General features: G+C 35.4%; 1 protein-coding gene and 2 long non-coding RNA genes across 4 annotated transcripts in view; 1 reads left to right on the top strand and 2 right to left on the bottom strand.

Annotated features, from left to right (window-relative positions):
* LOC111768057 (uncharacterized) overlaps window positions 1-22,887 on the bottom strand; it is a 58,847-nt gene extending 35,960 nt beyond the window's left edge. The window contains exon 1 of the long non-coding RNA XR_002800048.2: window positions 22,772-22,887. This is a non-coding gene — a long non-coding RNA (uncharacterized lncRNA). The remainder of the gene's footprint in view (window positions 1-22,771) is intronic.
* The window catches only part of LRRTM4 (leucine rich repeat transmembrane neuronal 4), a 750,627-nt gene that overhangs the window by 459,757 nt on the left and 264,377 nt on the right, over window positions 1-26,493 (bottom strand). The window lies entirely within an intron of this gene.
* The window catches only part of LOC138917835 (uncharacterized), a 79,063-nt gene continuing 77,488 nt past the window's right edge, over window positions 24,919-26,493 (top strand). The window contains exon 1 of the long non-coding RNA XR_011426355.1: window positions 24,919-25,163. This is a non-coding gene — a long non-coding RNA (uncharacterized lncRNA). The remainder of the gene's footprint in view (window positions 25,164-26,493) is intronic.

Raw genomic sequence — 26,493 nt, 5'->3', positions numbered from 1 at the left:
AAGGAAATGTTAGAATTGACTCACACTTTTGAACAAATAGACTTAACAGACATATACAGAATATTTCATCCAACAGCAGCAGAATACTCATTCTTCTCAAGTGCACATGGAACATTCTCCAGGATAGATCACATGATGGGCCACAAAACAAATTTTAGCAACTTTAAGAAGACTGAAATCATACCAACTATCTTCTCTGAGCTCAATGTTAGGAAACTAGAAATTAACAACAGAAAGAAAGTGAGAAGACCTACAAATATATGAAAACTAAACAACATATTTCTAAATAACCATTAAGTCAAAGAAAAAATCAAAAGGAAAATAAAAAATTATCTTCAAACAAATAAAAATGAAAACACAACATATTAAATATTGTGGCATGCAGCAAAAGTAGTTCTGAGAGGGAACTTTATAGCAATAAATGCATATATTAAGAAATTAGAAAGATCTCAAATAAACAACTTAAATTTACACCTCAAGGAACTAGAAAAATAAGAACAAATTAAGCCCAGATTTAGCAGAAGGAAGGAAATAATAAAGATGACAGTGGAAATAAATGAAATAGAGATTAGAAAAACAATATAAAAGATCAGTGAAACTAGGAGCTCATTATTCTACAAGATAAACAAAATTGACAAACCTTTAGCTGGACTAAGAAAAAAGAGAATCAAATAAATAAAATTAAAAATCAAAGAGGAGACATTACAACCAATGCTACAGAAATACATAGACTCATAATAGACTACTATGAACAATATATGCCAATGAATTACATAACCTAGAAGAAACAAATAACTTTCTAAAAACATGCAACATACCAAGACTGAATCAGGAAGACATAGAAAATTTGAACAGACAAATAATGAGTAAAGAGATTGAATGAGTAACCAAAAAACTCCCAACACAGAAAACTTCAGAACCAGATGGGTTCACTTGAGAATTCTACCAAACATTTAAAGAAGAATTAACATCAATTCTCCTTAAACTCCTCCAAAATATCAAGGAGGAGGGAACATTTCCAAACTCATTCTACAAGGCCAGGATTACTTTGATACAAAAACTTGATAAGAATATTACAAGAAAAGTAAACTATAGACCAATATCCCTGATGAATATAGATGCAAAAATTCTCAACAAAACATTAGCAAACTGAGTTCAAGAACACACTAAAAGAATTATACACTATGACCAATTAGGATTTATCCCTGGGATGTAAGGATGGTTCAACATAACAAATCAATAAATGTAATACATCACATAAATAAAATGAAAGATAAAAATCATATAATCTCAATAAATTCATAAAAAGCATTTGGCAAAATTCAGCATCCTTTCACGATAAAATCCCTTAACAAACTTGGTATAGAAGAAACATACCTTAAGATAATAAAGGCCATATATGACAAACTCACAGCTAACATTATACTCAATGGAGAGAAATTGAAAGCATTTCCCCTAAGGTCAGGAATAAGGCAAGGATATGCACTTTCACCACTCTTATTCTGTATAGTACTAGAAGTCCTGGTTAGAGCAATCAGGCCAGGCAAAGATATAAAAGACATCCAAATCAGAAAGGAAGAATTCATTATTTGCTGATGATATGACCCTATATAACAGAAAATCTCAAAGAATCAGTCAAAAAGCTGTTCAAATTAATCAGCAATTTCAGTTAAGTGGCAGCATACAAAGTCAACATGCAATCAATTTCATTTCTTTACACAAATAATTAAGCATCTGAAATAGAAATAAAGAAAACCATCCCATTCACAATAGCATCAAAAACAATAAAATACTTAGGAGTAAATTTAACCAAGGAAGTGAAAGATCTATACAATAAAAAGTACAAAAGTTTGCTGAAATAAATAGAAGATACAAACAAAAGGAAAGACATCCATATTCATGGAGTGGAAGAATTAACATCCCATATTCATGGATTGGAAGAATCAGTATTGTTAAAATGGCCATACTACCCAAAGCCATCTACAGATTCAATGCAATCCCCATCAAAATACCAAAAGCATTCTTCACAGAATACCAAAAGCATTCTCCAAATTCTTCTATTTGAAGAAACAATCCTAAAACTTGTGTGGAACTACGAAAGACCCCAAATAGTCAAAGCAATCCTGAGAAAAAAGAACAAAGCTGGAAGTATGCTGCTTCTGGATTTCAAACTATACAATAAAGGAATAATAATAAAAGCAGTATGGTGCTGACACAAAAATAGACACATCAACCAAAGAAATACAGTAGAGTTCACAATTAAACCCTGGTAAATACAGGCAACTAATATCTGACAAGGGAACCAAGAATATTCAATGGAGAAAGGATAGTCTCTTCCACAATTGACAGTGGGAAAACTGGAGAAACACACTCAGAACAATGAAATTGGACCCCTATCTCACCACAATCACAAAAATTAACTAGAAATGGATCAAAAACTTAGACATAAGACCTGACACCATAAAACTCCTAGAAGAAAATGTAGGGAAGAAGCTCATCAACACTGCTCTTGGCAATAATTTTTTGGGCATGATGTCAAAAGCACAAACAACAAAAGAAAAAAGTCAACAAATGAGACTATGTCAAATTCAAAAGTTTCTACACAGCAAAAGAAAACACTTAACAAAATGAGAAGACAATCTACAGAATGGGAGAACACTTTTGCAAACCATATATTGGATAAGGGGTTAATATGAAAAATGTATAAAGAACTCAGTCAACTCAATAACAACAACAAAAAACAATCAAATTAAAAAATGGGCAGAAGAACTAAATAGAAATTTCTCCAAAGAGGATATCATGGCCAACAGACACATGAAAAGATGCTTAACATCCTTTATCATTGGGGAAATGCACATCAAAACTACAATGAGATGACACCTCACATCTGTTAGAATGGTTATCATCAAGCAGATAAGAGAACACAAGATGCTGGTGAGGATGTAGAGAAAAGGGAACCCTTATATATTGATGGTAGGAATATAAATTGGTCCAGCCACTTAGGAAAACAATATAGAAGATCCTCAAAAAATTAAAAATAGATCTATCATACAACCCAGTAATTCCACTTCTGTTTATATAACCAAAGGAAATGAAAACAGGGTTTTGACAAGATATATGCACTTTATGTTTATCGTATCATTATTCGTAATAGCCAAGAGAGGGAAACAACACAAATGCCCATCAGTGGGTAAACAGATAAAAAAGATGTGGTACATATACACAATGAAATATTATTCAGCCATAAGAAAGGAAGATATCCCTCCATTTGCGACAACATGGATGGATCTGGAGCGCATTATGTTAAGTGAGATAAGTCAACAAAGACAAGTACTTTATGATATCACTTAAATGTGGAATCTAAAATGTTAAAACTGTAAAACATGGAGAGTAAAATGGTAGTTACTACGGCATGGTAGTGGGGAGGGTGGATGAGTGACAGTGTTTAAGGGTACAAACTTATAGCGAAGACTAAATAAGCATAGAGATCTAATGCACAGTATAATGAACATAGACAGTAATACTGTACTATAATTATGTAACATGATAAATATTGCTACCCCAGCTACCATATTATATTTAAATGTATCAATGTAACATGCTGCACACCTTAAATTTACATAATGTTGCATGTGAAATTTATTCAATAAAAACATTAATTTTCTGTCCTTCTCCCCTAGATTGCTCCTTAAAGACAGTAATGTTGTCTAACAACATTATGGCCAATGCCCAGCATAGGGAAGATCCTCAGTAAATATACTATGAATGAATATTTTTAAAATTTATTACAATATGATAATTTACATTGATAGCTCATTATTACATTAGACTGAACTGGGACTGTCATCTCTATCTTTCTATTTCCAATGCCTACACAAGGCCAATCGGATTACAAGTGTTCAATAAAGCAGTTTGAATAGATGAAGTGGTAAGTAAAAAAAAGATAAGCTAAACTGCTGAACTAGACGTAAACAATGTTGTAAAGAAGGAATAGTTTGCCTTTAGTCCCCACTCACTCTCCCTTTCACAAGCCGATGCTGTTAAACCCCGTTTTCCCTACCCCAGGTCCTATATTGTACCCATTCTCATTGATCTTTGCTTCCCCTCCCCCTTCTGATCAGTTTGGATAATCCTTGCTGTCTACGACTTTTATTGAGTTGCTGGTTAGTCGATGACTCAGGCATATTGGTACTTTAATAGGAGTGGCTTTGAAAATAAAAATCTTTTAAGGTCCAAAAGAATAAATCATTAAAAAGGAATTTCAAACAATCTAATGAACATAATAGCTATTTGTGAAGGTAGAGGATACAAACAGGAGAAAGAGGGAGGGGGAAGAAGCAGCAATTCACTGTCTCTGAGAAGGTACAGAGGTTCTACGAAATGAGGTCATTAACCAAGTGCGTAGATCACCATTTCCAATTCCTTGACCAGCAAAACAAAGTGAGCCTTGTAAATATCATCTTCTTTTTTTTTGCAAGACACAGATTTATTCAAAACTGTAGAAAGCCATATTTTTACATAAGATTCTATGACTTAGTTTTTAAAGTTATGTATTTTAAAGTAAAAAGAGCTTTTGACGGCCCTATTTTTTTTGGTGAATTCCATCTTAATATTTTCATTTTATGTGGCACAACAAATTATAATGGGACCACTTTTAATCAACTTGTTTTTTCATCCTGTTAATTTCCATGTCTATTTGGGACATCCATTAAAGTCAATATCCTTAATTTAATGGAAGATTTCCTTTTGAAGTTGCTACATTTTTTCTGTCTAAATTAACACTGAGGATATGTAATGGATGTGTTAAATAGATAATGCTATTAATGGGAAAACTGCATAAATTAAATACAAGCCAGATAATTTTCATAGCATCTGTTTTATTTTCAACAGTTTACATTCTCCCATGCAATGAACCAGCAATCCGAAGAAACCGACCTCTACCCTGTTTTGTCTATTACTCTAAATTTATAATCACTATGGCAAAAATTTTAGTTACTAAACTCTATTTTTCTTTTGATATGGATTTAACAGAAGAAAGAATATAAGCTAATGTTGAGTCTAACATGGGCAACACCTTCACACACAAAACACAAATAACCCAGGGATTTGGGTAGATTTTATGCGGCAATCATTACTTAAGAAACCTCTAAGATGAATAGTGAATTAAATTTTATGGGATGAGATTTAAGGTTTTTATAACGTTTAAAGGAGATAAAAAGTACAATGCTTTGTTCCAATTTTATACTTTCTCTTTAGAAACAAAACAGCAAGATCAATATATAAAAGAAGCAGTAAAAATTTAAGTTGTTTGTGGTTTTCTGTTTTGCTTTTGACATCCGAAGGCATTTAGAAATAGACACAACTTGTGAGATTCTTAAACTGATGATTATATATTTATAATGTATTGATTTTATAAAACATATGGCCAGTTATGTATCCTAAGGTTCTGTAACCGACATCGTTTTTCCTTACCAGTAAATGCAAGATGCCTATTTCTTACTTATTTTAGTAACAAGAAAACTCTTAGGAAATGGCCCTCACAAAACATGTTTTTAGTCTCCTAAAAATAGAAGCTAACAATGCTTGAGATTCATTAATTTGATTATTCTGGCAGTATTTATGTTCACTCGGGGGAAATAATGTTAATTTTATATTTCCAAGCCCTCATGCTCTTATTCTGTTTTACTTTGTGTCTTTCATATATGAATATACACACACACAATGTTAAGCTTCTTCTTGGCAATCAAGCAAGAGATTTTTCTGTTGTTCAATCTATATATTAAGAGACTAAACAATCTATCACCGAAAGGTTAATGAGCATCAAGATTAGATGGAACCCAAGGGTTTTAATGTTCACTCAGTGATTTTAACTGTGGCCTTGGCTCCTGGCTGTAACTGCACCTGTGGAAAAATATCTCAAACTGCAGAAGAGCATGATGAAACCACAGGTGCAATAAAGGTCACTGTGTTTGGATGATAAATGTGCTCACCTACCTATCCATATTTTTTTATGGGTAGAATTCTTTTAAAAATCAACAAAAATGCTTCCAATTTGGTGTCGGGAAATATTTTATACCTCTGTGGACTTTTCTTTTTTCAGTGTATTTAAAGACTAAAATTTAGGTACTCAATCAGTAATTTCCAAGTGACATCATTAATAAACTCAAATGTGCCAAAGGCTTTGACCAAAAACAAACAAAGAAGAAAGCTATTATTTCTGTTATATTAAATACATGATCACATGGATTGTTTTGGCTATATTAATATCATAAAATAGCTTTTGGATTTTTAATGTTACGACCCATTGACAATATCCGCTGAAGACCTGGGTACCTAATTGTTAAAATGGATATAAAAGGAGCCACAAACAAGTTAACTAAAAATGTGTCATTAGGTCCTCCCTTCTTTCTTAAAATTGCAAAACCCAGAAAGCTTGACAGAGTGTGTAGCTGGAAAAGAAACAAAGAGTAACAGGGTTTTGGTGGCTCACATTGTGCATGGGTTCCAGTCACTTAACCATGGATATCACTGCATGTGTCAGGCTCTCTGAGAGTCACTAAGGACACAAAGATAAGCATTAATGAGCGAGAACACTAGAATCCTAACAGTGATGGAAACCACATACTGTATAAAAGTCAAAGTTTAAGTCTTAAAAGAAAAAGAGAGAGAGAGAAGAAAGGAAAGAAAATGGTTGCTATGGACCATTTAAACCCACCTGACGTAAGCATAAGCCACTCTGGCTGCCTAAAATAATCTCTTCCACAGAACTTTTCTGTGCCACACATTTAGTACCCACCTACACTGATTTGCATTGTTATTTGTTCCTGCAGGGATTTCTTTATAACTTTTAAGCTAGTTTATAAAATCCTGTAAAATGAGGGTGGTTCTTGATAACGTTTTGATCGTCCCCTCTCTCCAAGGCATTGATCTGTCTCTTCCATAATTGGTGCTAAATTAATATTTATCGAATTTTTTATAGAACCAAATATAGCCTGAGGCAATCAATAGAAGCTTAGTACATGTTCTTGAATATAATTTAAAAATATAACTGATAATCAGACAAAATTATTCTGTAGACTATGTTATTCTGCAAAAATACCCCAGAAAATAAAATTGGGAGCATACAAATTGGTTCAAGGGGCTTAAACTAGTAGGGCTTTTAAAACTATTGTTATTTTTTGCCCAGCTTCCAGCAGATCTATAGGAGGAGATAGAGCTCCAAGCTTCTACAAAATGCATTCCTCCCCAGGCTGAAGCTCATCTGTGCTCACCTGTACTCAAGCTGAGCTACAATGCCTGGCTTGTAACCTGATATTAGATGCAAGCATTAGGAAGCTCATGGAGCCTCAAGGCTAATGTGATGCCAAATCAAAGAGACAGACAATATAGATAAAGAGATAGAAACAGATAAAGAGATAAATAAGGTAGTGAGAGATTTTCTTAGAGGTTTTTGCCTAGGAAAAAGTTGTTTACTTGTGTTCAACTTCTAGGATGAGCTTTCACTGGAGTTCTCCAAATGTAAAAAGACAGTTCTCTTTCTGTAAAGGCTTTAGGGAAGAACTGATTTTCAAAAATTAGGAGTTAAATGGGAAACAAGTCAGTCACTGAGTTGAGAAGAGTTAATTGACTTAGTTATAAGGGGTACAGGCAAAACAAGCAAACAAAGTTAAAAAAAAAGTATTAAATCGATCCTCAACTGCTGTTCCTGGAGTTGTCTGTTAAGTTAAGGAGCTACCATTATCACTAAATGATAATTCTAACCATTAGAAACGGGCCGATTTTTGGGGGGGGATCTGCCAAAGAGCCCCCAAATTGACTACTTCAGAGTTGCAAGGAAACGCTGCGCTGTAAAAATATATAACATGCTAAAAGCTAGAAAGACAGACAGGAAGATAGAAAGGTAGAAAGATGAAAGGAAGAAAGGAGAAGGGAAAGAGGAGAAAGGGAAGGTGGGAAGGAGGGAGGGAGGCATCTTGTCATAGGAAGTATATGTAGACATAACTACTGTAAAATGTAAATATATATATATATATATATATATATATATATATACTTTTTTCTAAAGACATTTTGTCTCTAACCTTAGCTGCTGGAGTAACTTATGGAAGGAAAAAGCTTAGAAGCAAGAAGCAACATGGGGGACTGAAACCACCCTTGTCTTCTAGCAGTGAGGAAAGAGGAGAGCTCTCTCTGATAAAGGATGAGGTGGGCTGGGGGTGGAGCAGGGCACTCAACAATGCCAAACAAAAATAAGGAGGAGGAGAAGTCAGATTTAGAGTCCAGGGAAGAGGGCAAGGGTGGGTAAGCATTGTCATTGGTTTATTTCACTTTCTCCCTGGCTTTATACCCTCCATCAGTATTCTGTGCTCTTACGTGTTCATTCTTTAAAACATAATAGGCAAGGCCAAAAGCTATAGAGCACATGTCAGGGCAGAAGGAACATCCAAAATGTGCATTTTGAAATAATTTTCTAGAATGTGGCACATACCTCTGTTCTATACTTTCACTTGTTGGAAACAGTTATATTCAAAACCAATTAAAGACAGCAACAATGGCACAGAGAGCATGATTCCTAAGAAAATAAATTTTACTGTTTTCAGTTTTCAGTACTTCTGTGTAGCAGTGAAGAATACTTCATTTTAGTTCAGTATGAGTTTAACGTTTCTCTCTCTGATCTGGCCAATTATATCTCATAGAAAATCATTGTTTGCTAATTGCATATAATCTCACAGAAAATCAGAACTTGTGTATTATGAAAACATATAGTATAGAGACATGAAATAATGAAGAGGTTAAACAGAAGAGAAACCCATCTGTCTTTTATTCATATACTCTTTCAAATCCACAAAATAGTAAGTTATACACATATTTTTCAGATTTTCCATTCTTTTTCTCTGCCAGCATTTGTCAAGAAAGGAGCAAGTGGTGAATATGCTCGTGGTTAGATTATTTGAACCCAGTCCACTGGAGAACGATAATTTGGACATCTTCTGGCTTAGACTGAGTTTAATGCACTGTTAAATGTCTCCCTTCCTATGTAAAAGCAGATGATCTCATTTTCTTAAGTGACAAATGGATTCTGTGCAGTATAGCTCATTCGTAGTGAACTTTACAAATGACTCACACCATATATGACTTGTGTAATTACATTTACATTTGCTTGTCATATTTACTCTAAAATGTCACTGAGTACTTTTTAAAGTAGCTCTATATGGCAAACTAAAGATGAGAAAACTGTAGCTATTCATTTCAGATTAATTCCAACCCTGATTAGGTCCCTAAGAAAAATAAATCAAATTCATTTGCTAGGGTTAACTGGAGTGGTTCACTTGGGAGTTTTGTTCTCTCCTCTCTCTCTCTGCTTCTCTCTCTCTCTGTTTCTCTCTTTCCCCCAGAAGAATCACTGCCTCAAAGTCACAGTGAAAGCCAATTACCATGTTGGCATTTCACTTGGAAAGGTCACATGGCATAGTGAAAAGAGCACTGAACTTATAATTACAAGTCCAAGGTTCAAAGCCTGGTTCTCCTCCTGTCTAGTGGGATGAGTATGAGATAGCAGCAGTATCTCTAAACTCCTGCTGACCTTCAACCAGCAATGTGACCTTGGGCAAAGACAGTGGGTCTCAGTTTCCTCATGCCACTTTTCTAACAGTTTTGTAATGATCAAAAGAGATTATACCTCTGAAACATTTACAAAAATTCTAAATCTATACATAAATGGGGAGGCTTAAATAATTACTAAACGAAAAACATCTTCTTTGCATGTAATACTGTCTTATGATAGCTGGAAGGAGCTTAAAAATTCACCATATGTGTGCCTGTGCACGCTTGATTGGCACCCTTGAAATGTGTTTTTCATTCTTCAAGCATCTCACAGCAATAGATAAGAGACTGAGATTGCCTGGAAAATCATGGTGGGAGAGCACTAAATGTCACTTGAAAAAAGATTTTCCCAAAATTGCATAAAGATATATGGGAAGAGTTGGCAAGAAAATTAAAAAGCCAAAAATATGAGTTTCAGGGCATATCTAGAGTGAGACAAGGGGACAGTTAACCCAATATAGCTGAGGAGGAAGGATCCAGATACGTGTGGGGAACATAGCTACCCCAGCCACCATATCTGATTTCACAGTTTGCAGAGGTCGGGTTAGGAAGTAGTGCATGCCATATAGATTCCACCACTTTCTGGCTCAATACCGTTTGGCAAGTATCGTTTTTTTCCTCCCATAACCACCCTCATGGATTTTAGTAAGTGCAGCAGTACATCCCGCTGCCCTCAGTCTTATTTGACTTGATCTTACTTGATGCATAGACAAGCCTTTGTAAGTTGGCTCAAAGCAATGAGATTTCACTTGTCTTGTCCAAATACTTTAGTGTGATTATAATAGGCAATGGTGACTGTAAAACTGAGAAATCAAGTAGAATGTGATGAATGTTTTTAGAGACTATTACAAACTAAAACCGTCAAAGTTTCATCCATTACCAAATTCTCAGCCTAGGTTAGAAGAAACCACAAACATTTGAAGTCCAACAAACAATTGCTTGGATCCTATTCATAGTGTCATTCATCTCACTGTCATTGAAGACAGCTCTTTCATCTTGAATAACTCAAATCATTATAGACATCAAAAACTCTTTCTATGGGCCTACTAAATATCTGTCTTACCAGCGGTCAGGGGAAATAAACCTACTTGTTTATTACTACGATGATTCTTTAAATACTTGATAATATTATAGCTTTTTTTCCCTTTGGCCAAGCTAAATATTATTCCTTCACCAAGTTCATGTAGATTATTATTCATGCATCATTTTAGCTACTCTCCTATGAACATGTTCCAGTTTGTCTACATTTTTTCCATTGTAATACTTGTAAGTGGATATCATAAGTCAATTGTTTAACCATTATAATACTGTTGAACACCTGCTCTCTTATTCTACTTATTACAATTCTATTATTTTAGTACATATCGCATTAGCTTTTAGATTGTTCTCACGATACAGCTGACCATTAAACCCGAGTCTATTTTTAAATTTTTATTATTAAATAATTTAAATATATGCAAAAGAAGACTAATGTAATAAATCCCCCAGATATCTATCACCCAGTTTCAACAATTTTCAATTTCCAGGCCATTACGAGTCATATAAGCTATGAAGTTGGTTGACTATTATCTATAATGTAATGAAGAGAGAGTACAAGTTTCTAAGCAAGACATATTAAACTAGAAATTGCACTAGCAAGCATATGCAAGCAATTATGGGAAGAAAAAACAATGCTTACCAAGTCACAAATATACGCTTGACCAGAAGTATGCTTTAGAAATTTCACTTTTGCTATAACATATAGACTATAATGAATTATGAGAAGAGTGGTAGACAGAATAATGGCCTACCCAAAGATATTGACATCCCCCTAAATATGACTATGCTAGGTTACACGACAAAGAGAATTAAGTTTGCAGATGGAATTCAGGTTGTTAACCAGCTGACCTTAAAATAGGAAGATTATCCTAGATTATTTAGGTGAACCCAATATAATAACCACAAATGTGGAATATGAGAACAGAAGAGAGTCAGAGAAAGATGTAGATATGGAAGAGTCACAGAGAGATGCAACGTTGTTAGCTTTGGAGATATAATGGGGCCACAAGCCAAGCAATGCAAGTAGTCTATAGAAGCCAGAAAAAAACAAGAGAACGGATTCTCTCTAGAGCCTCCAGAATGAATGTGGCCTTGCTGGCACCTTCATTTTAACCTGGGGAGACCTGTGTGGGACTTCAAGTATACAGAACTGTAAGACAATAAATTTATGTTGTTTTAGGCCATTAAGTTTGTGGGTATTTGTTGCAATAGCCATAGAAACTAACTCAGGGAGGCAAACTCTAATGTTAATTAAGTTGTCCAGAATATGCCAAAACTGATGACTGTGTCTTTTATATTTCCATTGGTATAATTAACTAAATTGTGTAAGGGTACAGAATAAATCACGTGGAGTATCACACAGTGGTTAAGGGTATGATTTTGAAGTTACACTTACTGCATTCAAATTGTGGCTTTGCCGGTTACTATCCACATGGCCTTATACAAAGTACTTAAACTTCCTTTGCTTCATTTTTCTAACCTGAAGAATTTGTATAAAATCTCATAGATTATGAGGATTAAGAATGTTACAGTATGCATGTAAAGCACATAGCAGTGGCTTGCACATAAAGTTATAAATAAGTAATTATCATTAGTTTAATATTATAAAATTATTTACACATTATCGTAACTTCTCTTCAAGCAGAAATTGCCCCTAAATCCAGCTTATTTTAATTACCTTGTCAACAATGAAAACATCAGAAGACTTGTCAAATGCCTGGCTGAAATCCAGACCCTCTCTGCAGTGTCTCTAATATCCCCTGATCTATTAAGCTACTAACCCCATTAAAAGAAGAGATTGAATTAGTCTGACATGACTTAGTTTGTGTGAACCCTTATTGAAGCTGAGTGGTGTGTGTTCCTTCTTGCAAGTACTCACTAATAATTTCCTTTATAATTGGTTCAAGAATTTCATCTGAAATCAATGTCAATCTCATTTGGCTAATGTTTGCCCAATGTCCCACTCTTCTCTTCCTTGTTTCATTCCAGAAACTCATGCTTAGTGTTTCTTGTGATATAAGATACTGTGAAAGCCTAGAAGCAGCTCACAGGCTGGCAAAGGTCATCCTCACAGTTCCAGAACCTCCTATTATCCATGATTTCTGGAGATCATAACAGTGTTTCCAGAGTTTATAATTTTTAGATTTTTAAAAAAGGTTTAAATATTTTAATAGAATGGATTTTCAGTGAGAAAGTTAACAACTAGCCCAGCTTATGTATCCAGGCTTTTCCATTTTTCCAGCCCTCTCTTCACCCTCCCAAAGTTACAAGGTCTGACTCACAATTGGAACCAGCTTCTGAAGCATACAATGTCACTTCCCTTTATTTTATTCTTGTGGTAAAAAACACACAAGATGAAACATGAAATCTACCCTCTTAATTTTTTAAGTGAATATACAATATTTTTAACTATCTGCACAATGTGGTACAGAAGATTTCTAGAACTTTTTCATCTTGCGTGGACGAAGCTCCATACTCATTGAACAGCAACTCCCTAACCCCCGACCCCAGTGCCTGGCAACCATCTTTCTACTTGCTGCTTCTGAAAGTTTGACTATTTTAGATATGTCAAATAAGTGGAATCATGCAGTATTTGTCCTTCTGTGACTGGCTTATTTAACTCAGCATAATGTCCTCAAGGTACATGCTTGAGGCATATGACAGAATTTTCTTTTTTATGCTGATTCATATTCCATTGTATTTACATACCACATTTTTTAAAATTTAGTTTTATTTTTTTCTAGCTTTACTAAGATATAATTGAAATATAACTGTATAAAGTTTAAGGTGTGCAATGTGATGATTTGATACAAAATGATTACTACAATCAGGTTAGTCAAGACATTTGTCGCCTCACATAATTACCATTTTAGTTTCTTATTGTTATGGTAAGAACATTTAAAATCTACTCTCTTAGCAACTTTCGAGTTTATAATTTTATTAACTACAGTCACCATGCTATGCATTAGATACCCAGAACTTAGTCCTCTTATAAGTAGACGTTTGTACCCTTCGACCAACATCTCTTTTCCCCCAAGCCCCAGTGCGTGCCACCAATCTGCTCTTTCTATGAGTTCAGCTTTTTTAGATTCTATATATATATACGTGAGATCATATAGTGTTTGTTTTTCTCTGAGCTATTTCACTTAGCATAATGTGCTCAAAGTTCATCCATGTTGTCGCAAATGGCAGGATTTACTTCTTTTTCGTGGATGAATAATATTCCATTGTTCATATATATCAGATTTTCTTTTTTTAGGAAGATTAGCCCTGGGTTAACATCTGCGCCCATCTTCCTCTACTTCATATGTGGGACGCCTGCCATAGCATGGCTTGACTAGTGGGGCGTAGGTCTGCACCCAAGATCCGAACTGGCAAGCCCTGGGCCACCGAAGTGGAACATGTGAACTTAATCACTGCACCATCGGGCCGGTCCCCCAGATTTTCTTTATCTATTCATCCATCAGTGGACACTTAGGTTATTTTCACTTCTTGGCTATTGTTAATAACACGTCAATGAACATGGGAGTGCACATATTTATTCAAGATCCTGCTTTCAATTCTATTGGATAAATACCCAGAAGTGGAATTGCTGGATCATATGGTAGTTTTATTTTTAATTCTTTGAGGAATTTCCATGATGGGTTTACCATTTTATGTTCTAGATTTGTTTCTTAACTGGAGCTTCCATCTATCACCATTTGGTTGACACTAGTACTTTCTCACGCTCGCTATCTCCAAACATCTGCCAAGGAACTGTGAGCCACCATGACTGAAATATTAATTACTTACTTAAACAAATAATAAAGGCAAATTTAGAATTAGTAGGAGTGAAACAGGGAATTTCCCATATCAACTTCTTATGTGACTGAGCATTGATAGTAAAAGAAACGGCTGATCTGATTTGTGATTTAGGTAATAAGGCTATCAATTTGCAGCTGTTCCCAACTTATAAATTCACAGTAGAAGAAAAATGGGATGGCAGAAATGATACGTATTACATTCAAACAGCTTCAACATTTCAATTGTGGACAGGTACATGCAAATGGGTGAGACAGGAGCCCTGACTTAAGTAAATGTGTTAAGGAAAACACACAAACGAAGTGACAAAAACAGCCAAGCGTAGAGAGTTCACTAAGAGAAAGCTTGACCACTTTAACTATGTCAGTTCTCTAGTTCCACCACGCTTCCTAACATATTTAAACATAAAATACAGGTGACACATCCAACAACTTTCATTCATACTGTATGTGCATGTGTGTTTTTAAGAGAGCACTTGTTTGTGTGTTGTCTCCTGCATATATAAAAATAATGCCTTGTGATTCCTTAGGTGGATTCTGAATTGTATTATGGTGTTCCTTTCTTTGTCCAACAAGCAATGCTCACTCCTTATTTAGGAGTCAACAGATAACAGCAACTTGTTGCCAAAGTGTTCCCTTGGGATGTGTGTCACGTGGGAAGGATGTTCACATATAGTTGTTGATATATCAAAGATGCACACAATGATCTGTCAATGATAATTCTCATGGTGTAGTCATTGTCCCAGGGAATAATTTTCTATTAATACTAGCTAAAGTCAGATAATAACACATATTAGAAATCCAAACTTATCTAAACTGGTGGAAAATTACATTTTATTTCAAATGTAAAATGTTTTTCTCTTTCAACCTAATGTCTTTTTCCTTAAACATAGAAAGTAGTTTAAAAAGAAAAATACAGCTATACTTAAAATTCCGTGTAGACAGGTGACATATTTCTTGTTAAGTGATAGCAAATCACTGAAAAGATGACTGGATACCCAGTATGCACTAAATACATGCTTGAGTAATCCCAACATTCCAAGTCAGAGGTCTCTGGTGCTGTCCTCTTCATTCTGTAGGTGATGAAGTAATTTTTCTCAGCATTTTATTCAAAGTTAATGAAGGAATTAGGAAAATTTGTTTTCTAAGTCCTTCTGTGTTCCTTCCACCTTAACATGGTGGTTGCTCCCACAATTTCACAGTAGTGAGAAAGAGATGAATTTTAAAGAAATTAGAAAATAAAGAAATCAAAGGAAACTGAATGTTGATAATCTCAATAGCCCTTGAAGTCTGTTTATCTACTACTAAACAGGCAATTCACTCAGAAGCTGGGGAAACCTTAATACACTCATCAAAGTCCTTTCTACAATTACGGAGGTATTAAGGAAAGTGCCCAACAGTGAGAGGTGAATCTTAAGTAGTTTAAAGATTGCATTTAGATAATGAAGATAAGAACAATAATACTTAATGCTACTATAGAGCCTTTATTCCTGGAGGCTCAGAGTGTTTAACTAAAGGTCAAATGATATAAACCTCTGATAGCAGTGAAACTGGCCGAAAAAGTTTATTCTATTAATGTTTTGCGGTTTCTCCTGCCCTTTTATTTTCTTGCAGTAGAAACACACCCAATACCTATCTGCGAGCATTCTAGAACCGATTCTCTTTAAAAAGCAATGGGAGTATTTTCAACTTGCAGTAAAAGGAAATGCCTTAGTGCTAAGTTTAAATAACTGTTGAGAATAATTGCATAAATTTAATTTCACTCCTAACACAACATTTTTTAAAAATCTACTTGGCCAACAGAAATACAAAAACATAGTGGCATGACTAATTGCAAGCAAACATTACAAAAATCCCATAAGAAAGGGGCTGGCCCCGTGGCCGAGTGGTTTAGTTCGCGCGCTCTGCTGCAGGCGGCCCAGTGTTTCATTGGTTCGAATCCTGGGCGCGGACATGGCACTGCTCATCGAGCCACGCTGAGGCAGCGTCCCACATGCCACAACTAGAAGGACCCACAACGAAGAATATACAACTATGTACCGGGGGGCTTTAGGGAGAAAAAGGAAAAAAAATAAAATCTTAAAAAAAAAAAATCCCCTAAGAAGGAGAAATGTTAAAACTTGCTCCTGATAGTGTAAAATAGAAGAGGACAAGCAACACCAGTATTTAGGTATTCTATGCCTTCTAAATTTTGCCAATTAGATATATCTCTATCTTCACAAGGTAGGGTAAAGCAAGCCACACTGGATGGCAACAGTATAAAATGAATGTAAATCTAAGCTTAAAGAAGTAATATAAAATTCTGCAGTGACAGACAAAATGATAAATCAAAATATTTTCCTTAAATATAAATAACTTTTTCTTATATGTAATTATAGATGTCTAAGTTTATATTTCATGGCATGTTAAACTGCATTGAATGTGACTGATGGAAAGACTATAATCTAATAAACCTTAGGAAGATTATAATCTTATATATGGGAAACTTGTATGTTTCCTGCTATTTACAGAATTGAAAGAATGCTGTGGATTGATTGATTTCATGAACCGTTTCAGTCTTGTAAATTCAGCTGGGGTATACAGATTAAAATCTAGATTTTTGAAGAGCTTAAGACTGTTCTTCAGACTCATTTTAATGAATAACTCAGTAAAGTAAAAGGGCGCTTTTAAGTACATAAAATGAAAGGTGGCCAAAGTAAACAGTAACAATCATTCTAAGCCATTTTTTATGATATTGATTTTAAAAATAGAGGTTAGCTAAGAATTTTTAATTAGTAATCATCATACTCTTTTTATCTAATTTAATCATAATGTCATAAAAACTAACCTAATTGATTAAAAACATGCTAAATGTTAACTAACATTTTGGCCTTTAAGCATCTGCTATGTTAGCATTATAAAATGCAAATGACTTTTTTCTCTCAATTGGCAGTTTTCTTTCACTATAAATCACCACCAACAAATATATATATAAAACTCCAGCAAAAAAGAAAGTCACGTTGTAGTAACCACACAGTGATATTTAAGACAAACAGTAGAAGCTAAGAAGAGGACTTCTATTTTAAATTGATATCTCTATAGGAGTTTCTAATTTAGTTTAGAGTAGATTTCATAAAAATACTCATTAAGACCATGGACAGAAATTACAACCAAAGAAATGTCTCAGAATTGTCATATATTTAGGGGAAAAAATGACACTAATTGAAGCTATGAGCTACCTGAAGGAAAAGCTGTTCGAAATTAATCTTGTAATTTTCCTGCCCAATCCTATCTCAGCCTCTCCATCTTTACACTAGTGGGAAAAGTAGATAGGGAAAATGAAGGGTAATGTGTTCACAGCGGGAATCCTAAAACAAGACCCCACTGGCCCATTTGGCGAGTCAGTGCTGATGAGCCAATGCAGCATCCGTGCACAGGTAAGCCTGTGTAGGTTACTCAGGAGACAAGAAGAAAGGGGAAGGTATTAGGAAAATTCAGGAAGGGACCTGTAGTTTGTTTTTTGACTTGTTTGTTTCACACGGTGGGTTTCACAATGCAGAGAACCAAGCAGTGCATGGAGAGGAAGGATACCATCCTAGAACGGCAGAAGAATTACAGTGAGTAGCTATTATAACAGGGAGCTCTTCATGGCTACTCATCCTTTACCTTGAAATTGTATACATATGCCTAGTTATAATACATATCCAAACACACGTGCAAAAAAAGGCAATCCATTAATATGAGAGCATTGGACAAGTCTGTTATCCGGACATTCTTTAAGGATAAGTAAAAACAAAGAAAAGACAACAAGCTACAACAACATTGGTCCTGTGATTGGAAAAAGAGGAAAAGAAAAGCTTCTTCATGATTCGGGGGATCGTCCTACCTTTGAATATGACCCAATAGAAGCTTCAGAAAGAAAACACAGAAAACTGACCTACCAAATCATAATAGAGCGTGGTCCCTATAGATCAGAGCAAAGCAGAAAGAATAGACAAATTTTAAAAATTAAAGTAATAAATTTAAAGGAGAAACACAAAAAGGAAGATAATAAAGAAAGTAAAACAACAACAACAACAACGGAATTCCAATACAATTTGGAGACAAATAACAAACATAATGTTGCAGAAACTGGTATGGAAAACAAACTAGCTTAAAAAGAAGTAAAAATAGATTAATGACATAGAGTAGGATGGATCTGCTAAAGAGAACAGTATCTGACAAGTGGATGTTTCCAACGAAAGATGAAAAGTAAAAGGAACAGAAGCGAAAAAGCAATGTCGTATTAGAGGATGATATTAATAAACTATTTAAAAAATGATACACACAGGTTTTAAAACCTCATTATTTTTCAGGGCAACATGTCCAATACATCAACATACCATTGCAATGTTTTTGAATTGTAAAGTTCATAGGCAGGGAAAAAAATACATACAAAGGAATAAAAATTTGCCTGCTTTCAAAATTTGACACTGCAAAATTTAATTTTGAGAAGGAAATGGAACAGTATTTGTATAGTTCTTAGGAACTAAATACTGTAAAAGGTTCAAACTCATCTTAACTGTCCTGTCTCCCATTTTCTTAGACTTCCTTGCAGCCAGCAGTGCTCTCAGGTTCTGTTCCTGCTCAATGGTATCTCAGTTCCGGAAGCCAGCCAGGGTGGAGCCACAAAAATAAAGTTACAAGTGTGACCACATTACTTCTCTTTAAACATTGGGAAAGGAAAACAGTAAGGAGGCAATTGATCAATTAATTTATTGCTCATCCATATAATGGAAAATCGTTGGCCATTTAAAATATTTTGAAAATGGGGGCCAACCCGGTGGCATAGTGGTTGGGTTCATGCACTCCACTCAGGTCTGGGGTTGGCAGGTTTGGATCCCAGGCGTGGACCAGGCTCCTTGGGCTGCAGTGTGGTGGCATCCCACATAAAATGGAAGAAGATTGGCACAGATGTTAGTTCAGCAACAATCTTCCTCAAGGAAAAAGAGGAAGATTGGCAACAGATGTTAGCTCAGGGCCAATCTTCCTCACACACACACACAAAAAGGAAAATTGAAAATATGTTTATAATTAGTGTTAGAGGCCCCAGTGCCCTAGTGGTTAAGTTCCATGCCCACCACTTTGGTGGCCCAGGTTCAGTTCTCAGGCGTGGACCTACACACCACTTGTCTATCAGTGGCCATGCTGTGATGGCAGCTCACGTAGGAAATAGAGGAAGAGTGGCAACAGATGTTCGCTCAGGGTGACTCTTCCTCAGCAAAGAAACAAAAAACATAAAAACAATACTATATGCATTAACTAGACCTTGCCCACATCACCAACATGTGAAAGCGGTTTGTTTACACACAGTGGTAGTATTATGAATATTTTTTTACTTCCTTTCTTAATTCAGTTCCTTTTTTCATTCCTTGCCATAACAACATGTCTTAATTTAGGCACTAATACAAAACAGGTGTTTTATTTTCCAAAGGAAAATTTGAAAGATAATGGATTTATAGCCCTGACCTTTCTAAACTGAGCTTACAGAAACAGTCTGTTAAGTGATTGTACCTTTCATTAACTAGATATTTACACTTGAATGGAAACAGCCATGCCTGCATTATGTGCTACACGATTACCATAATCCCTGGGGCTACTATCATAACCCTGATTAACATTTATATTAACCATGGGCTTCAGAATGCACAGTTGACAAAGAAACCTGGTATTTTATCTCATGCCAACAGCAATATATGCAAGATCAAGAAGGTGTGTTTGTGATTTTAGGAACTGTTGTTTGGAGGGCAATCTGGGTTGCTGTTGACAGCTTGGACTCTGGGGCTTGTACTCAGGCCTACTTCTAGCTCCAAAGTGGGCATGTTGATTGGATTTCATATTCATTGACTAGACGTTAAGATTTTTGTCTATTCGGTTCTGTTTGAAATCGAAACATCTCAATGTTTCCAAACTCTGAGGTGAATCTCTGTTTAATATGAAGAACCACACATTACTAATCTCTTTCGCCATTTTCCATATTTCTCAGAATAGTATTCCTTCATCTTTTCTCTTGGCCACTGGCTCCTAGTTAATTTATTCTTAATCCCTCAGGGAAAGCACATGAAAAACATCCAGGAGGAATTACTGCCCTATCATAATATTAGGAAGGGTTTTACTTTTTCTTTATCAGTTGACTTTGATTGCTTAATTTTTTAATGCTTTGTAAGCAACCTTAAATATTTTGTGAAGTAAAACAGGATGAAAATTAATGAAAACATGTACAAGACTAGAAGGAGAATCTTAAACTTCATGATTCATGAGACATGCTGGAGCAGATAAAAATCCCAGCCTACACAAACGTGGATGCTAATATCGCCGGTAGCAGTGACAGTCCTTTCCCAGTCATCACATGTTATTTACTGAAGCATGGTTAACATGCATTTGATAATTTTCCTTGGGTACTTGACTTCATCCTCAATGGTGTGCCATTGCTTTCAAAGTCCAAACTCTAGGATTAGTATGTAAATCTCTTCACATGGCCCTACCTATAATTCTAGCTTCCTTTATTCTTGCCTTTCCTACAGTTCCAGGATTTTTTAAATGCTCCAGCCACACTCAATGACTTACAGTTGTTGGAATTTGTGTTCTTCTTGCTGCATCTGCTGCCAGAAATGTCTATGACTCCTGACTTCCCAGTGATCAGCCAGCTCAGGCATCTTTCCATCTCACTTTAAGACATACCTCATACAGGAGGGCATTGCTGCTGGGGGACATGACCCTTTTCTGCTATCAGAGCCCACAGATAACTCCACTTTCTCTCCTAATTGGAAAAGGTAGGGACAGTGCCCTATTCAACAGTGTGTGCCCAGAGGATGGTATTTAGTAGCTGTTAGTAGGTTTTCTTAACACTAGAAAAATTATTTGTGATTTTATTACACAGGTAGGAGATGGAAGAAAAACAGTAGTTGTATGAGTGGGGATAAGTCTTTGTTACATCCCTCTGTTAAGCATATTGGGGTTAATTAAAATGCTGGCACGACCCAAACTAGTTTGGTGTAAAATGTGGACTTTTGTGAGTAAAAAATAAAGTGTTAAGTAATGTTAAAAGAATTGGAAAATGGAAAGTCAATAATTTTACTATTAATTTATACTATTTGTTCCTCAAATTCTACCTTGTATATTTTGATACATTCTTAATTCAAAAATACAGCTCAAATTTTAAGAAGCCATAAAATTAGAATTTCTTTTGTATGTACATAGGTGTCTTTTATTTATTTCCAATGAGATCAACTTAAATAATTCCAGTAAAGATCAAAAAGTACTATAACACTATTCACATACGAATACTTAGCAAAGTTTCTGTGTGTTTCAGGATTTCAGATAGAAAAATTTAGAGCAAGAGGAAAATAAACAAACAAACCTTCATCAAGTGGCCATTATATTTTACATGTGATCTATATTTTTTCTATTTAATAAGTCTTAGGCAAATCTGTTATTATTCCTTTTTTTTTGAAAGGTAAAATAAAAATTCAGCTCCATTCGAGTATTTCTCCAAAACACATCACTAGTTACTAGCAGAATTGGAAACTAAATCCATATCACATGACTTTAAGTCCAGTATGCTTTTAAAATATGCCTTATTGTGTCATGAGGAAAATTTTCAGTTTTGTACCAAGGTGCTACATTGAGCTTGCATACTTGATTACTTTCCTTTTCAAATGCTCATGGAAATCCAGAGGAAAGTATGGCAAGCTGGGGAAGTAGAACCAAAACGTAAAATCAGGAGGAAAAAAATGTCCTCAAATAAGAAATTGAGAAGTTTTCACAAGGTGTAGTAAAAATGGGACTCCAATGAAAAAAGTGGTGATTATGACCCAAAATAATAAGAGCTAAGATTTGTTAAGAACTTAGTGTGTGCCAAATGAAAACATATACAAGACAGGAGGGAGAATTTTAAACTATATGATTTGTTAGACACACTATCTGCCAAGCACTGTAAACACCGCATGGTTTAACCTATTAGAGAAAAACCAGGGAAGGGGTAAGTGGATAAAGTGGACAATTTTTCTACAAATCCATATAATGGAATCAGGGAGACACTAAAATGATGACATAGATATCTGCTTATTGATATAGATATCTACTTATTAACGTGCAAATATTATTATTATTGACACTATTGAACAAGATAAAAATAAGCTAAAGGTTAAGTTTACTATATATATATGGACTTTTGAGAGGCATAAATAAGAAAGAATAAGAGAAGAAAGAAGAGAATGAATATTTGTGCAGAAGAACACTGTGGGTGATCTTTCTAGTGCTTATTCAAAGCCATTTATCCTCTTTTCGGACATATGAGAGAGCACACTTACCCATCATTTGCCATTAGTCAGGGTCATGTGACTACCTGTGGCTACTGGACTACGGCCAAAACATTTGCTTGCTGCTGTGGGAGCCTGCAGCACCAGCCCCGCCTCCCTGCCAGGGTAAACCCTGACGCCTCACAATGAGATGGTGGAACTCTGCCCGCCTAGGGTCCTTGAGTAACCAAGGGAAGTAAACTCTTCCAGCTGACGGTGTCGAGCATAAGGATGAGGGAAAAATAAACTTTTGTTTTTTCAACTCACTGAAATTTGGTTTTGCTACTGCATCATAGCCTAGACTAGCCAAGTAATATGTGTGTCTATGCCACATACATGTTTATCAGATGTGTGTACCTATGTGCAGATTTATGTGTATGTGTGTACATCAAAAACATTAAAATTTTCCTTATTTCTGGATGGTAGACATTTATAGGTTATCATTATTCTCTGCTTTCAGCTTTTTTGTTTTTTGAGTACATTTTGTACTTCAGAAGGCTTGTACTATATGTAGGATAACTTAATGAATTATTCAATTACTAAATAGTGCTGATTGTTGGAGAAAAAAATGAGGGAAATGGTGCTTGAATATTTATTTTCAACTTATATGGAGTCATAATTAAAATCAACTTATCAAATGTAGAGATCTTTGATTCCCTGTAACACTAAAAATTAGCATTTACCTAATTTTCAGAGACATTAAGAATGCAAGCAATTGGCAAAACTTGTTCATACAAACTAAGTCTTTTAAGTTACCATTTAGAAGAATGATGACAGCAAGCAATATTTGAAAGGAAAAGGGTTAATAAATGCCACCTTTTTCTGTTTGACAAGATGTTGGAGCAACGAAAGCAGATATAAAGCTTAAAGACAGTCTTATATATGTCTTCAGAACCTAAGTACACAGAATTTATCTTTTGAGTGGGCAGGAGAATGCACATTAATGGATACCAGTGCGACACTTTTCTTGCCCTACTTGTAACAAGACTCAAGTGTGACCTGAATGGCTCCCTAGTGCTTGGATTTATATTCTTCTCAGAGGCTTTGGATATTGTATTTCACTACAAAGAGCTAAAAACATTGCAATCATTATTTATAAATCTTTTGGAAAAACGCATTTTCTTAGCAGCAACTATGGCAACAGGGAACTCGAAATGACACTGGAAAAGAATTGAGCTCAGTTGCAATGGGTAATGCACACAGGATTTATATTTTACCAGCGTCTATATTTTAAAGCTGGAAAAATCAAAACAAACATTCAGTACATACAATTATTTCCTACATTTAACCCACGTGTTCCATTTAAGAGATATTTAAATGTTGTAATGCAAAGTACATTTGCTTAATGGTCATGAAAAATTTATAAGCATAAAATGACTCCAGGTGATCAAAATTGTCTTATTTCTAGGATACAGCCAACTTTACATATTTACAATAATACTAGCATTTCTAGCCATAGTGCTTACATCACTGTCACTTGTTATAAATTTAATAAACTATTTCTAGAATTGATGATATGGTCATTCTTTTTAAGTGTTTAAATTAAAGCAAACATGATTTCTTTTCTTTCACATATTTAAGAACATAACTACAGTATTCTCTTATATCACATTAGATACAGCAGAAGGAGTTTATTTCCTAACATTTGTTTCTCTCTATATTAAAAGCTCTCTCTCTCTCTCCCTCTTTTTTTTTTTTTTTTTTTTGGTGAGGAAGAGTGGTCCTGAGCAACCAACTGTTGCCAATCTTCCTCTTTTTGCTTGAGGAAGATTGTTGCTGAGCTAATAACTGTGCCAATCTTCTTCTATTTAGTATGTGGGATGCCACCACGGCATGGCTTGATGAGCGGTGTATAGGTCTGTGCCTGGGATCCAAATCAACAAACCCAGGGCTGCTGAAGCAGAGCGCACAAACTCAGCTACTCCACCACTGGGCCAGCCTCTAAAAGCTCTTTTTTAGTCAGAAAAGTTTCTGCTACTCATAATTTTTCTAAGACATATATTTTTTCCTTAAATTAAAAGCCTACGTAATTTGAGAAGTCAATTAGGAGTTCTTATGTGGATCAGCACTTTCAGGCTCATGTTAGCAGGTCCAGGGAAATTCCTTCTCCAAGAATAACCTTGACAAATTAATATATCCAATTACACGACTTGACCATCATTAGAGCGGATGGGTAAGGCTGCCGTAACCAGTAGCACAGATTGGGTGGCTTAAAGCACAGAAATGTACTTTCTAACAACTCTGGAGGTAGAAGTCTGAGATCAAGGTGTCAGCAGGATGGGTTCCTTCTGAGAGCTGGGAGGGAAGGATCTGGCCAGGCCTCTTTCTGTTTCGTAAGATGAGACCTGGAATCAGCACAGAAGAGACGTCTCTCTGCCCTTGAGCCTCATCACAGCTCCAATAGGTAAGGAATGGGTTTTCCTCTATACTCTCGCTTGGTTGTTGTTGGTGGTGGGTCTTTGTTTTGTTTTGTTTTTTGCCACATATTTCTTTTGCATCTATGTGGAGATTTTCCTCAAACATTCTAGCTGTCACAAGCAGGCTGCAGAAGCTCCTTTCTACCTCTTACTGTTAAAAAAATTCCTCTTTTATATGGCTTTTGCATCATAGTAAGTAAAAAAGAATAGACTGTTGGACCAATTTTGTTGTATAATAAGTTTGCTAAAATGTAATGAGACTGATTATTTGACTTACAGAGATCATTCTAATTATTCTATAGCCCCTGCATTTTATTTTACACCTGATGAGGTTAGTACCTTCTATTTAGATGTTTTCTCTATAAATCAAGTGTTGGGGGGAAAGGGAAAACTACAGACAGAACTTAGAAGGTTGATCTTAGGGACTCTCCTCGTGCATGCACTAGCCAGTGTTTTCTGCTTCCTTTCTACATCTTGGGCCCCAGGGCTTAAGTAAGCCTGGCTTGTTTTTTGGTCTATTTATACCTGGGGGCTCTTCTCTTACCAAGCCTGGCTACCATTTTTTCAGAAGCATCTAGATGTTGCCCCTGAAGGCAGCACTTCAGTGTTTTCCCTGTCCTTAGATCATCAATTTTAAGTTCTCCAAATTACCCAAACTGGCAGTACCTTATGATTACAATGTCACCTTAGGACTGACACAAGATCACGTGGTCAAAGGCTTACCCACTTAAAAAGAAAATGAGCTGCTGCTGCTGCTGCTTTTTTTTTAAATCTTGCATCATTCCCCAAAGCAGGTGATATGGTTTAAATTTCTAATTAGACACAAAACGCTTAGGAATTAAGTATGATGGATGAGCATGTGATCTGTAAGAAACTCAAAAAGAAGAGACTAAATTCTGCCTTTAAATAATCCAAGATCAAGAGACAAGTGGATTAACCAGTCATTGAGAGTAACATCGCCTAGAATTCTGTGTGGACCTATCACGAAATGAAGACCATCTAATTAAGATAGACAAGTGGTTCTAAAAATTATTTCAGACAAGAACCACTAAAGGAACTTTGTAAATCAATTCCCAGATCTTGCTACAACTGAGTAAAACAACATCTCAAATGGAATCTAAGAATGAATATTTCCTGAAAATTCTAGAAGCTGTTTTTATGCAAAACCGGAGTTGAAAACAACCAGGATAGGTGATGGACCAAGATCATGAACTGAAAATGCATTGGCCAACCCTCTCCACAAGTGAATCTGATGACATTTACAGTTGACTAATTAATTTTTTTTATAAAGTTTTTTTTTTTTTAAAGATTTTATTT

The sequence above is a fragment of the Equus caballus genome, chromosome 15 (assembly GCF_041296265.1).
Source record: "Equus caballus isolate H_3958 breed thoroughbred chromosome 15, TB-T2T, whole genome shotgun sequence".
NCBI classification, from domain to species: Eukaryota; Metazoa; Chordata; class Mammalia; order Perissodactyla; family Equidae; genus Equus; species Equus caballus.
This window is presented reverse-complemented; position numbering and strand designations above follow the sequence as displayed.